This window comes from Carassius auratus, chromosome 41 (genome assembly GCF_003368295.1).
Source record: "Carassius auratus strain Wakin chromosome 41, ASM336829v1, whole genome shotgun sequence".
In the NCBI taxonomy this organism is placed as follows: Eukaryota; Metazoa; Chordata; class Actinopteri; order Cypriniformes; family Cyprinidae; genus Carassius; species Carassius auratus.
The window spans coordinates 16177072-16191298 of record NC_039283.1 but is presented as its reverse complement, the minus strand read 5'-3'; the positions used below and the strand labels follow the sequence as shown (position 1 = coordinate 16191298).

The 14227-nt window shown below is 36.3% G+C and overlaps 1 pseudogene; it reads right to left on the bottom strand.

Moving 5' to 3' along the window:
• Nucleotides 1-144: 144 nt before the first annotated feature.
• LOC113060214 (tuftelin-like) lies at nucleotides 145-13926 on the bottom strand (annotated as a pseudogene).
• Nucleotides 13927-14227: the final 301 nt, after the last annotated feature.

Sequence of the window (14227 nt, the reverse complement as noted above, 5' to 3'; positions counted from 1 at the left end):
TTGTTCCTGTGATTCATGTTTCAGAAATCATTCTAACATGCCGATTTGGTTCTCGAGAAATATTTCACATTATCAAAAGTTTAGAACAGCTGAGCTGCTTCATATAAGATACCCCCCCCCCCCAGACTTATGATAAATACAAAGTTCATAAGAAAAGCATTTATGTGAAACAGAACAACATACATAGAACATAATTTGTAATAGTTTAAAATAGTGTGTGTAACATTTTAAATGTATTCACTATCCATTTTGATTCAATGAATGCATAATTGCATCAAAGTATACTGTCACCCTCGAACAACTTGAAGATAAAATACAGGGATATGTAATGTGAGGGGAATAAAATAACACTCTGTTGTGTTTACACCGGAGGTTAGATTTCATGGTACCTCCCCATATCATACAATTTTGATAGGATATATATTTCATAGTGTTTAAGATGCTATAACCATAAACCACATTCCTTTGCAGACACGGAAAAGGCAAGACAACAACACCATTAATGAAACAGATTTATTTAAATATAATATACAATATTCCATGAATTTAAGCATCGCAAACCACTTGTTTTTTACTACAAAAATATTATTATTAAAAAAATAATAATGGATTTCACATGCTGATATGAAGCCTGTCTAAGAAATTCACATAAGGTTAAAGTTCACAGAGAGAAAATATACACACTATCTACAAATGCGAAGGCAGATAAACATGGTTATGAATTGCATTCTTCAACACAACCCTGCCCAGAATTAAATGAATGAAGTATAAATACTCTATTGTGGTATTATTCATGGTTCACATGACATTAGTGCTCTGGCCAATCACATCACTTCTCTAACTAGGTGTTATAAAACCAGTTTACTGAATGTTTGAAATGACTAACTGAGTAAGTGTAGAGTGTACTGCAGTGGCTGGCTGGACTGAATAACGGAGGTCACGCTGTGCCCTACTGGCCCGAACTGGTCTGGCTCAGCGGAGGACAAGTGTTACATTCCTTTAAACTTATGAAACATTCACAAGGCGTCTTTGTTTTTCATAGAAGGTGAGTCATTGGATTCTCCCCTGCTGTATCCCTTTGGTTGAGAAAAGCATTTAGATCAAGAATAAATATTTGTTTCAGGATGAACTTGACTCAAATGGGGGCTGAATTAATAAAAAAATCTCAATAGCCACAACAGTACTGCACAAAAAACGTCCTGCCTTAATTTGGATACAAATAGATACAATTAAGAAACAAAAATCCTTCAATCTTTAATTCACATACATAAAATAAAAATCTTCTTCCCATCCATTGTCTCTATAATTTTAACAAATCTTAACCTGTGATTTCTTCGAACTCAAAAACCCACTAAAGTTTAGCCAAGCTAATACCAAAGGAGATTACGAGAGATAGCTAGAGCTCAATGAGGGTGTTTAACATCACAATCTGTCTATTTACTTTGGGTGAGAGACATCGTCTTTAGAGGACCAGCCTCAAATAAATATCAAAATACACCAGAATCCATCGAGAAGCCGTTCACAAATCTCACAATAATGAAAAGATGAGTTCTTCATTTGTTTTCTTCATTAGTCTTCATATAAATGGATATGTTCACCATAACAGTCCCTGGTCTATCAAATCTATCTTGATAATTCAGTTATAGTATGTAATATTGGCAATAACAGTAACAGATCTGTGCTGTTAGTAGTATTCTTGCAGGAAAAGCCTTTAGACATTAAAGCAATCACATGTCATTTGGTGAAGATCTGTGATGTTGCTGGTAATCTCCTTCACTGTTTACAGGAGAATGGTGCCGTTGTCACATGATGTCGTTGTGGTAAGGTTCATGATTTAATTTCAATGACCTTGATGAAGGGCAGGCTCTTGTTGGTCGTGGTGGATGGTCTCAGAGGTCTGCTGTGGAGAAGATGCATGAATTTGAATGTGTGCTTTGTATGTCCGTTATCAAGCATATGTGACCATTTGCATGAAAAATTTGCGTGTAGCTATCGGGTTCATTTGCATGTCCTACCTGTAGACAATCTGTGCACTGCCATCTGATGGCAGGTACGAGTTTGACCTTTGACTCCCAAGGTAGTAATCCAGCTGATCATGCATTTGTTTGTTCTGTAAGCAAAGCACATTGACAAAGGTCAGACGTCAGGAAACATACAGTTTACAAATCGCTTTTAAATGTGGAAAAAGGAATTTTACTTAAAAAGAACCATCTGTGTGGGTTTTTAGCAGTCATTCATGAAATTATGATATCATGATAGAGAAAATAATTATAACTAAGTTAAGGAACCAAGAAGTGGTTCCATGCTTTAAAATATCAAAACTCAATGAGTCAAATTAGTTGGTTCCTTTTAGTGAATCAAAACCATGCAGCACAACCAATGTAGTCCAATTCCTGAATCAATGTGAATCAAACACACAAAGCACAACTAGTGTAGATTCCTGAATGAATGACTCGGTTCTTTTTAGTGAATCAAACACATGCAGCTTAAAGTATGTTTTATGCTTATTAATGAATGACATTGTACCCCATTTTTAGTTTGTTTCATGTATTTAATCTAACACTTTAAAATTGTAATTTATACACATTAAAACCCTCTGAAAAGCCACATCTTTTGAAAAAGTTATTTTAAATGTTTTGTATTATTTCCAAAACAAATTACTGCAATAACATAATCATTTATGGACCCATTTAGAGATATAAACATTTAGAGAAATCTGAACTAGAACTGAAATGGTTGGGAATCGTGAATCCCCACTAGATGTTTGTTTATATCCTGTGGACTGACCTCTGCCTCCAGCATGGCCACCTTTTCCTCCAGCTCTCTGATCACTCTGTCTCTCTCTTGAATCACCATCCGCGAGTTCTGAAGCTAGATGACACAAGGATGGAAAACTTGAGTTAGAAAGTGAACCTGCCATGACAAAAGTTTATATGAGAGTCAGCGTTTGTGTGGATACACACGTACCTGTTCAATCATTTGCCGTAGCTTTCTCTGTTGACTCTTGAGCATGTCATCTAAGTGATGAATCTTTTCTTTCAGAATTGCGTTTTCTTTTTCCACCTCTTCTAACCTGTTACATAATTAAGCAACATGTTTACAGCAACACCCAAATGATGCATAAAGTTAAAAAAGGCAACATAATGCAAAAAAAAAAAATCAGTAAGATTATCTATCCCACTACCTCTCCCTCCCTGCATGGCCCTCCTCCCTTAGTTCGCGTAGTTGCAGGAGTTCGGCTTCTCTGGTCATGAGTTGGTCTCTGAGGGTGGAGCTCTCCTGCTCCATGCCGCCCATGAGACGTCTCAAGGTCTTCGATCTGTTGATCCTGCTGCTCTTTGCTCTGCTGAACCCTCTTCAGATACTCGCTCTGCTCAGATAATTGCTGCTTATACTGCTGTGCCTCGGCCTACGACAACAAACAGAGAAAATAATTAAATCACGATGCACAAAAGACATATTTTAAACTATTACACAGCTGTGTAATATCTGCAATATTAGATTCTGACTGGTAAATTAGTCACAGGATTCTGTGGTCAAATATTTTTCATACAATGAGCCCTAAACTTTGACCGTTGAAAATTTGACCGGTGTCTCATACTTGTAATGGGAAGGCGTCAATAAAAATACCTTGTAAACAATTTGACAGCTAACTTTTACCTCAGGATATAGCCAAAGTCAAAACTTAAAAACCTGGAATCGCTAAAATTGGACGTGTCTTAATGTTAGAAAAAATTCCTAATTGTCAAATAATGTCTAAGTTTCTAAATATTGTGAAATTGTTTGTATACAAAAAATTTAAGACATATTTCTTTATGTGGTAAGCACTCCTGATAACCCTATCAGCATAAATGCATTTAATTTAAAACAAACAACTGGTCGCCACACCTACATTTGTACAAATGAGACAGTTTCATGGAGGTTGGAAATGATTCAAAGGTTCAAGCTGTTTCATTTTTTCCTGTATCATTTTGACATCAGCTGTTTCCTTAACACTGAAATCCTTGAGGTATAAGATGCAAGCAGTAGCAGATTACGAAACTGCACTTCATCATGAAAGAATGTGCGTTTCCACCCCTGCACACAGTTCTTTCCCAACCTGGATCTGACACAGTTGGCCTTCAGGAATGTCTGACACTGCCTGAGTACAGTACCACTCACCTATCAAGGCAATCTAACTAAGGTTCTTTAAATGTTGTCAGTAGGATCCTTGCATGTTAAAAAAATAAAACGAAAGGAAGACGGTAAAAAGTGCATGCTAATGTAAGTAACTAACCAGCAAATTTTCTCTCTCCTCCTGGTGTTTCTTCTCGGCCTCTTGGAGTTGAGCATACAGACGCTTACTGGCCTCCCTCATCTTCTCTTTTTCTTGCTCATCCATGCTATCCTGAGAGATAATACAGTGAGAAAACATTAATGAAAAGAATCTGGAATTTGTTTGGTAACAGTCAAATTTGTGTTCATGTACTTCTTACATGTGTCTTGAATTAGTTATGCAACATAGTGGTTTAAGCAATAAAAAATAGAAGCAAACCATATTCAGTTAAAAACCAAGTCACTATCCCACAGTCACACAAAACTAAATATATGTCCTTACAAATGATGTCCATTTAAATACGCCCACATCTCTCCCAGCAGTTATTTATAGATGTGTGTGAGAGCGAGAGGACAATGTAAGTTAGACAGAAAGTGGGAGGGATCTTCACTGTATCTGCGTCAACAGGGTGTGTGTTCTAACAGTACAATACTGACGTATGCTGTCATAACTCAGCTTTTCCACTCGTTCTCCTGCTCTAACTACCCAGATGCACACATCCCGTTGGGAGGCTAATCTGCATTATTCAATCCGGAAAAAAAAAAATGCTGCCTCCGCATTTGGTTTCATCGAGCAACAACAGATAAGAATTTGAAGAATGTGAAAACATTAAAACCTGTTGAACAAATACTGTTGATTATAAAGAATCCACGGATCATTATTGCAGGTGGCTCAACATGTTTCCTGAGCTGTACGTTTTTGTGTGGTCTCATGGGTGATTAATTCCTCACTATCTGCGGGTTTGTTGATGTGTTCTGTGTTAACAGATGTTTGAGATTTGTAATGTAGGTGTGAATACACAATTACCTGAGTGATAAAAAACAATTAACACCCAAAGGATGCAGATTTTTTTTTAAACACAGCACATTATATAATGCAACTGCATTGAAGCATGCATTTTATTTTAAATCTAATAATATCAGCAGTTTTTTTGTGAGGGTTAAGTTTGGGTTTAAGGAAATAGAAAATATTTTTGTTGGTATTAAAATTATGGATACATCATTTTTTTTTTTTTTCGTTTTTGTTGACAGAAAAGGTCATATAAAGATAGAAATAGAGAAAAAGATTTTTAGTGTATTTGATTATTAGTGTTTGAATGATAACCTGCATTTGTGTGTGTGTGTGTGTGTGTGCGCAAAACAACAGTGCACATTAATGTCTCACCTGTCTCTCTAAACCGTTTAGGGCCTGTGTTAATGATGAATGAGTGCCATTAACTTTTCTGGGACCAGATAACACCAGCTGAGGGTGAGAAAAGGAGAGGAAGTTAACATTTTATGATTAATATATCTTAAAAGAAGTATACATGCAGATTGATGTTGTTTTGTCTCACCTTATGTTCTGTCCTGTGACTTTTAGCTGCCATCTGCTCTCTGAGGTTTTTTAGACAATATCTCACCTACACACAGTACAACGCTATTAATGTACAGGTTCTGAAACATCTAAACATAGGAGAGAGGGAAATGATACCGAGGACGTTCTGACCTCCTGTATTTGTGAAACTTCCTCTGAGAGCATTTTTAGACTCTGTTGGTGTCTGGCTTGGGCCTCTTTGCGGTCTTCAAGATATACCTGACAAGCAAACCCAAAAAAAACATAAGCACATAAGCATTCACATCACTCATTTTAACATGTGCCTGAATTGAATGTATAATAATTTTATGCATTAGTCTAGTGCCTCGTCTAGTTTAGGCAGAATATCAAATTCAGTTACTTGGAATCAGACCTCGTTATCATTTTAAATTAAAGCTCAAACTTCCAGATGTAACTGCTCTATCATTCAGAGTTAAAGACACACCCACCCACCTTGATGACCTCACCCTGGTCTTCAGACTGCTTGATCAGATCAGACTTCAATGGCTGCCGCTCATAGTTTGGTTGTACCAAAGCAAAAGCTCTGCCAATTGGCTGGAATGACATGAAAAATACATATTAAAACCCTTTGTATGCATACAATAATATGTTATTAACTGTACATTCATGTCATGCAACATCTAGAAGCTTGATCAGACTTCTACCTATTAAAGTATTATGATTTTTAATTTATTTAGAATTTACATTAAATGTTTAAAATGATTCATATTTCCAAATAAGAACTGAACTCATCATACCATTCAAATTTTCTCAGAATCAATCTTTACATCTGCATCTCTTTGCAGAAAACAAAAGCTCCTTTCTAAACACAAGGTTCAAATAACACACAAAGAGTAGCAGGAAACCCCTAAAGAGCAAGAAGGGGCGCAGGCGTGGAAAAAGGGACATGAAAAGTTATGCAATTTCTAGGATCTGAAACAATGAGCCTCTGGTTTCTCCAAGCACGTCCCCTGGAACACAGCCACATGTTCCTTGTGTTTATAGAGATTTGGCAGACAGACAGAGAGAAATGGACCAAAGAGTGGATTTGTGGGGTAGGGGTACTTCCACTGAAGTTAATCTGAACTGATTCTACAGAATCACTTTCAAAGCATAACCAGAAATAATCAGCTCATAACCAACAGAGATAAGCAAGCATTATCATATAATACACAACAACAAACCATAAAAATCTTAATTTCAGATTCAGATAAGACCAATCTACCTTTTTACGTAACTGACTGAAAAAGTTACGTGCAGTCTTTAAAATTAGATAACTAAGCAGTTTATGCAGACAGTCACTGATATAAATAAATATAAATATCAATAATATAAATATTGAACATATGTTCAATATTTAAAAAAAATTATATAAAAAATTTTCAGGCTCAATTAATTATACTTTAAACAGAAACTTTTTCATTCTTCTAAAACTTTCCCAGGGTCAGAAACACTGAACTCAGCCAAATACATTTTAAAATAGTTCATAAATGCTTATAAGCATTGAATCAGGAGCTTGATTCTGAATGTGACATCTGAAAATGTCAAGACTAGATCATCTATCAATCATCTCTGCTTTAATATGTGTAAAATAGAAAATGCAGACATTTACCTTATCTGTGGTGGGCGGCTGGTGCTGGTTCTGCTCGTGGAGAGTCAGTCTGAGGGTTCTGTGCCCGTTCTGAATAACGACATGACGAGAAGCACAAATGTGAGTGAGGGATGTAACAAAGAGACCGTTATAGAAGGCAAAAGGGAGGGAGCTGTATGGATGAGGGGAACATGTGGGGAGGAGAAACTGAGTAATGCCCTCTGACAGAGAGAGACTGATTGGAGGCCAGTTGCCCATTCAAGTTTGGCATGAGGGTCTGTGGTTACTCAGTGTGCAAGAAAAAAAGCGAAAGCGAAAGGAATTTACAGTCCAGTCTCTACAATATACACAGTCTGATTTGATTTGTTCCTCAGCGCTTGGAAAATTCTTGAGCTTCGCAGGCTTTGCCAAAACTTAGTATTTGAATGTAAATTTAAATCGTTACAAAGATGGAGGCGGATGCCACAAATCTAAACGGAACAATGCGCTCCAGTGCAGAACGGAATATAACCATGACAACGGGGGCAACAATCAACAACATAAACTATGTTTGCTGGACACAGGAAGAGACCAAAACACAAACTATAAAGCTTTAAAACAGATGAGAAGAAACACTCTTACACAAAGAAATGTGCTGGATAAATGTGTGTGTGTGTGTGTGTGTGTGTGTGTGTGTGTCTCAATGCTTAAATCCAGAACATTCTGCTGGCTCTAAAAGTAGTCTGTGCAAGTCACAGTGGGACGGGAGGTCCTGAAAGTGAGCGTGTGACAGACAGCGTGCACAAACTGTGACATGTTTATTAAATATGTGTGAGACAGGTCCAGACCGACTGTGAAAATGCTTGACCTTGTCATTACTAGGGTGGAGATTAAGAGTCTAAAAAGTCAGAGCCAAGGTGACAGAGGACATTCCACATTCACATGAGACATATTCCAGTCCATTCTGTATTAGATTAGACGGGATTCATATTTACTGTCATTAGGGGAGTTATTATTTTAGTAATATTAGAGTGAAAATAATGTGGGTGTAGAAGCCAAGACATGATTAAAAAAGAAAGAAAGGTGCAATTAAAGAGGAAAAAAGAGGAGGTGACATGTTCAGTGATGATGGGGAATAATGGGAGATGACATCATGTACAAATAGAGAAGCTGCAGTGAGTTCATATAAAACACTGCAAATATTATTATGACCTATTATTACTATATCATCCTTGTGGTAAGGTAATGAAAAGGATTATACTATTCAAGTGCAATTGACATTTTATAACATTATGTGATTAAGTCAATTATACTTCTATTGACAAATAATGCAGCATCTGTGGCATGTGTCAAAAAAATTATTTGCTTTCATATAGTAACTAGTAAAAAGAATAGAGAGAAGCATAATATGTAATGCATAATTTTTTAGTACTTTAGCTATATTATATGTAATAATATTTAACAATATTCTCAAGATCTTTATTTAAAAGTAGTTTTATTGGTCTGGAGCTGATGAAAATATGGAAGCCTGGTTCTTCCATGAAACAATAAATATGATTTTTTTTAATCTCACAATTTGGACTTTGTTCAAAGCCTGTTCTCACCATGGAATAAAACAAATATAAAATGTATTAATGACTTTTTATCTCTAAGTTTTGACCTTTTTTAGAATTGCGAGAAGAATGATACTTGAGTCATTGCCTGATCAGTGCCCGGTTGCCATGGTCATATTCTGTTCTGCACTGGAGCGCATTGTTCCGTTTAGATTTGTGGCATCCGCCTCCATCTTTGTAATGATTTAAATGTACATTCAAATACTAAGTTTTGGCAAAGCCTGCGAGGCTCAAGAATTTTCCAGAAGCTGAGGAACAAATCAAATCAGACTGTGTATATTGTAGAGACTGGACTGTAAATGCCTTTCGCTTTCACTTTTTTCTTTCACACTGAGTAACCACAGACCCTCATGCCAAACACGAATGGGAAGTTGGCCTCCAGTCAGTCTCTCTCTCTCAGTGATAGATCACTTCAAATCAGTGTCTGACACTGAAGGAGGAGGCTACAGCTTTATCAAACTCTAAATTGACTCTGAACATGTGGTCTGGTTAACAGTCAGCCATCTCAAGAGAACAGGACGTCTGCATGGTTGCAGAATGATACTTGACAGATGTTGATTGTATTCTTTACAGCTGACCAGTTTCTTTCTTTTTTTTCTAGAAACAAGATGTTGAACTTGAGACAGCGTCTATTGTTATGTTGAGATCAGGCAAAAAAAATTATGTAATGATCACGACAAAAGCCTTTGGGCTTCTGAAGCTGGTGCATGCTTCAGCCTTTTTTGGAAGATAAAAGCCAGGTGTACTGACCTTAGCCAATACAGTTACACAATACAGTGCTATATGTACTCTATGGACAACATACATGTTTTAACACAGCTAGATGCTATAAAGTACATAGACTCTCAGAAAAAAGGTCCAAAACCTGTTACTGGAGTACTATCTTTTTTAAAAGCTACACCTCTATACCTTATTTACTTCTCATGGTGCATGTTTAAGTACATCAAATGTGCACATATTATTACTTAAATAATACATATTAGTCCCTTTTAAAAAGATTGCCCCAGAAAAGCTTTTGTACCTTTATTTCTAAGAGTTTAGAGACTTACTTTTAGACAGCTACAATATATAGGCTAACAAACGAACAATAGCATGACCCTATACAGTTCACCAAACTACCACAGATCACTGTAATCTACATGTTTCGACAAGAACATTCCACGTAAAGCTGGAAGTAACACACCACTATATTACATGATATCACAAAGATCGATTAAATCATAAATCTAGTGATGCAAGTTTGCAAAAGCAAGCTGTCCGAATAAAGATCTATTATTATTGTACCACTTACTAAATCACTAGACTAAAAGCAGATACACCTCAACCCACCAGGTCAAAACAACACATTTATCGTAATCCCATAGATGAGACAAAACAATGACACCACGCACAAAGACGACGGACAGACTAGACATAGCTTTCAGTCAATTAAAAAATACAGTGTTGTGTTATCTGAAATGTCCGTATAAAAAATAACAACAAATCAACAAAAGTTGGTTTAGGACAAATTTAAAGTAAATAAATTACACCCTTATTTATTTACCTGAGTATATCGGCAGGTACTACCGCAGGGACGTCCTATGATTGTGTGCGAATCGGGTGTTTCCATAGAAGGCAAAGCAGCATTTAGACTAGTGTGTCGAGATCAGCCAAGTTCAACGCCACACCTCAACCCAAGAGAAAAACAAAGGCACACAACACACACCTGCAAAATGACACGCACCCAGCACAAAATTTTTTTCATGCCTGTAATGGGATAGGATTAAAAAAAATCTATTTGGAAAAAGGTTTGTGAGGATTCTGCTCGTCGCATTAGAAAAACAGGCTATTCATTACAACAGAAGCATCACATACCAAAACTAACAAATAGCACGCCATCGCTCTTTTAAATGGATAAAAACATGCATAAAAATATGTAAATATTATATAAGAGCTCTGTGAGATTTGCATAAATTCCGTACCACGGAAATAGAAATAATAGAGAGGCGTTGGCACCAGGGTATTAAGAAAACAAACAGATGCTTAATAACAGATGGAGAGAGATGGAGTGCAATGGCGATTGTTCACTGGAAATCAAACCAGGTCAGAGTGAAACCTGAACACAGGTGTGAGGTAAGAGACAGAAAGAGAAGAGCTTCAAGAGAGAGAGCCAGGACATAGAGAAAGAGAGAGGGATTGTTTGAGAGCTTGAGTGGAATGTGTCATTGGATACAGGCCACTGGACCGCTCAAAAGGACAGACAAAAAAAAAAAGACTTGTCTAATCACACAAGCGTTTTTCCTTGGTAAGATGTAAAGGTCACGTGAGATATCTGAATAGCTGCTGGTAACCTGAGACTGTATAGACAATAGTGAATCTGAGTGAACTGAAACATTAATAATGGCACCATTAATCATGTTAGAATGGAAAGAACTTGGATATTAAGTTAATATATTATTATATTATATATTAAGTTAATTGGTTGTGAAATTCCAAAAGTCACTGAATGAATGAGTCGATAGATAAGAAAAAAAGTGGAAGTTTAATGTTGTTCTATCGATATTCAATGAATTATATCAATATAATAATTAATTAATTTGCTGAAGTTTTTTATTTTTTTATTTTTTTAATGAACATATGTACTTTAATGTTGTTCATAGATGTTTTGCTTTATCAAAAGTATCTGCATGTGGTTGCCCAACACTATCTCATGACCAATTCGTGCATATTTTACAAGGTGGCTAATTTGTACGAATTCTTATGCATTACTCGTATGATTTTGTACAATTTGTCTAGATCCCAGTGACGGGTAGGTTTAGGTGTAGGTCATTCATACAAGTTCATTAGAAATGTGCAACTCTAAAAATAAATACGATTTACAAAAAATCTTATGAATTTGTATGAATGAGGTCGTACAAGTTTATACGAATTAGCCACCTCATAAAATATGATCGAATTGCTGTGAGATCATGGGTTGCCATAGCCCTTGGACCTTTCCTGTTCCACATTAAAGGGGCTTTTATTCTACACTTCGGAGTGAAAGCTTCATGTTTTCCTTTTAATATTCAATTAAATTATATAAATATATATCTTTTGAGTCCAGAAAAAAAAAATCTAAATTTTCCTTGAGGGGGCTTTAAATAAAAAAACAAACAAAAAAAAAACAAACAAATAGGTAATAAAAATAAATTTAATTAGTAGCAAACAAATTAAATTGTCGTTTCCTAATAATCATTTGGTGCACTTAGTTAGAAGTGCTTCCGCCATTGTTGTGACAAGATGAAAAACAAGTCAATTTCATCACAGTATTCTGTGGAACTCACCTCAAGGCAACACAAGCCAAGCTTTCACATAGCGTACATATTTGTTACTATTGTACTGTAAATACTGTAGATCACCCCCATAAACACACAGAGGGCTAATGACTATCAGTGAAATCTGCTACATAATATGAACTTGATGAGAGAGGCAAAACTTGTACTTTCACAGAAGCCATATAAAGAGTGAGCAAATACAAGGTATTGAACAAGGGAGTGGTAAATTCGCAAAATAATGGCGTAAATGGAGGAGAGAGAAAGTAAATATACAGACGCAGCTGGTTGAACAACGGTTTAAAAAAAATAGTTTTAAAAAGGTGGAAACGCCTTACATAACTTGAGGTCATCCTGCTAAACTTATTTTGCTGGCTTTAACTCCACACTTTTTTTTTTTCTCCGAACCAATAAATGTAAAAAAGTGTAAACTTTAAGTAAGAGTCACCTTAATCTACTAGAACTGCCTAAAATCATTAAAAGTTATTGCAGAGTTAAATCTGTAAGTGCGTCATTCTCTAAAGAATGCATTTTAAATGCTCTTTAACCTTGTGATGCTTGACAAGTCCTTTAAAGAGCTTCCTGTTAAATGATGTGTTCATATTTGCAAATGAAAAACATGCAAAAACAGCAGCTGCTGAAAAACAGGCTACAATATGGTGCATTATCAAGTCAGACTTTTGAACCAATCTGAATGACCATCATGTTAAAGAAGGAAGGAAACCTTCCACAATCGAGCAAATACTTGAGACCGGTCTCTCTTCCTATTCCTTCTTGCCCACTTTACATGCAGAAAGCATGAAATATATATTCTGTGAGGGCATAAAACCAGTAAGGGCACAAGGCTGCTCAGCAACCTGGATGGAATGCTCAGGTTAATAATCGAACTCACCATAACACTTTTACAGTGCTGATTGAACAGACACGGAAAGAGCTGGTATTTGGCTTAACTATCCCCTGTGCTGGCACAAATGCCTCTTACAGGTTATTAGGGAAACCAAATTTCAAGTAAGTGACATTAAACCAGATTAAGCATCTGTTGTGCATACAAATAAGGGCAAAGGGAGGTAAAGGAGGTTTAGTGCAGCTTGCCACTGTAAATACTGTTAATTAATTAAGTGTCACATTTAAACTGACATAATTTTTTTACATTTTTACAAAATTCATTTTGACGATATAAATGAATGAATGAATGAATCACTGGACCAAGTAAATAGTTATAGAAGCTACAAATCGGCAACACGTAGCGCATTTAATATTTTACCTGGAAGATTACAGATGATCAAAGTTCTCTTTATGATGAAAAAACGACACAGAAATCTTTGGCAACATGGATTTAAAACATTTTACCTTAAAACTAGCCTAAATATTTTAATTATGTTTTAATCTGTCTCACTAGTGCTTATTCATATATAGGCTATAACATTTATTCATGTGCATATTTGATTCAGATATCAAGACCCGTGCAACACTATGCAGATGAATGTAAGGGAAAAAAGCATATTTGTTGTTTTTCTAGAGATATTAAACAATAAGTAGTGAAAAAATTGGTACATACCATTCTGTCATCCCATCTGATTTCATCAAATGTGCACATACTCCCCATTCGATTCATGATTTTAGCTTAATGTATCTAAACTCAGAAGACAATAATACTTCAGTAAATATAGTTAAATAAGAGGAGAAGTTGAATATTGCCCTGTGCGCGCGAACTCGTCGCAGTTGTGTTTTGTTGTGTTCTGATGTCGTCAGTCACGCTCACTAATAAATAGCCTTGGTGCAGCTCTGACCGCGAGCTGAACGGTTTTGACAGACACTCCCCTCCTCCTCCTCCTCCTCCTCCTCGCAGGTTTCACGGGTCGTTAGGACAAGTCAGAGTAAAATCTGTCGTAGTGTGACTTCATTGCTTCGGCATCCCTCTCCGCTTGTTTTGCCTCCGCCCGCGGGAACAGTGTCATGTGGCGTGTTTTTACCTGAGCAAAACGATCTCATTCCACTATCCCGAGGTTACAGAAAATTAAGCACTGCGGTTTGATAGAAACTATCTTCAAATTTAGTCAGTTTCTTCAGAATGATAGGCCTACTT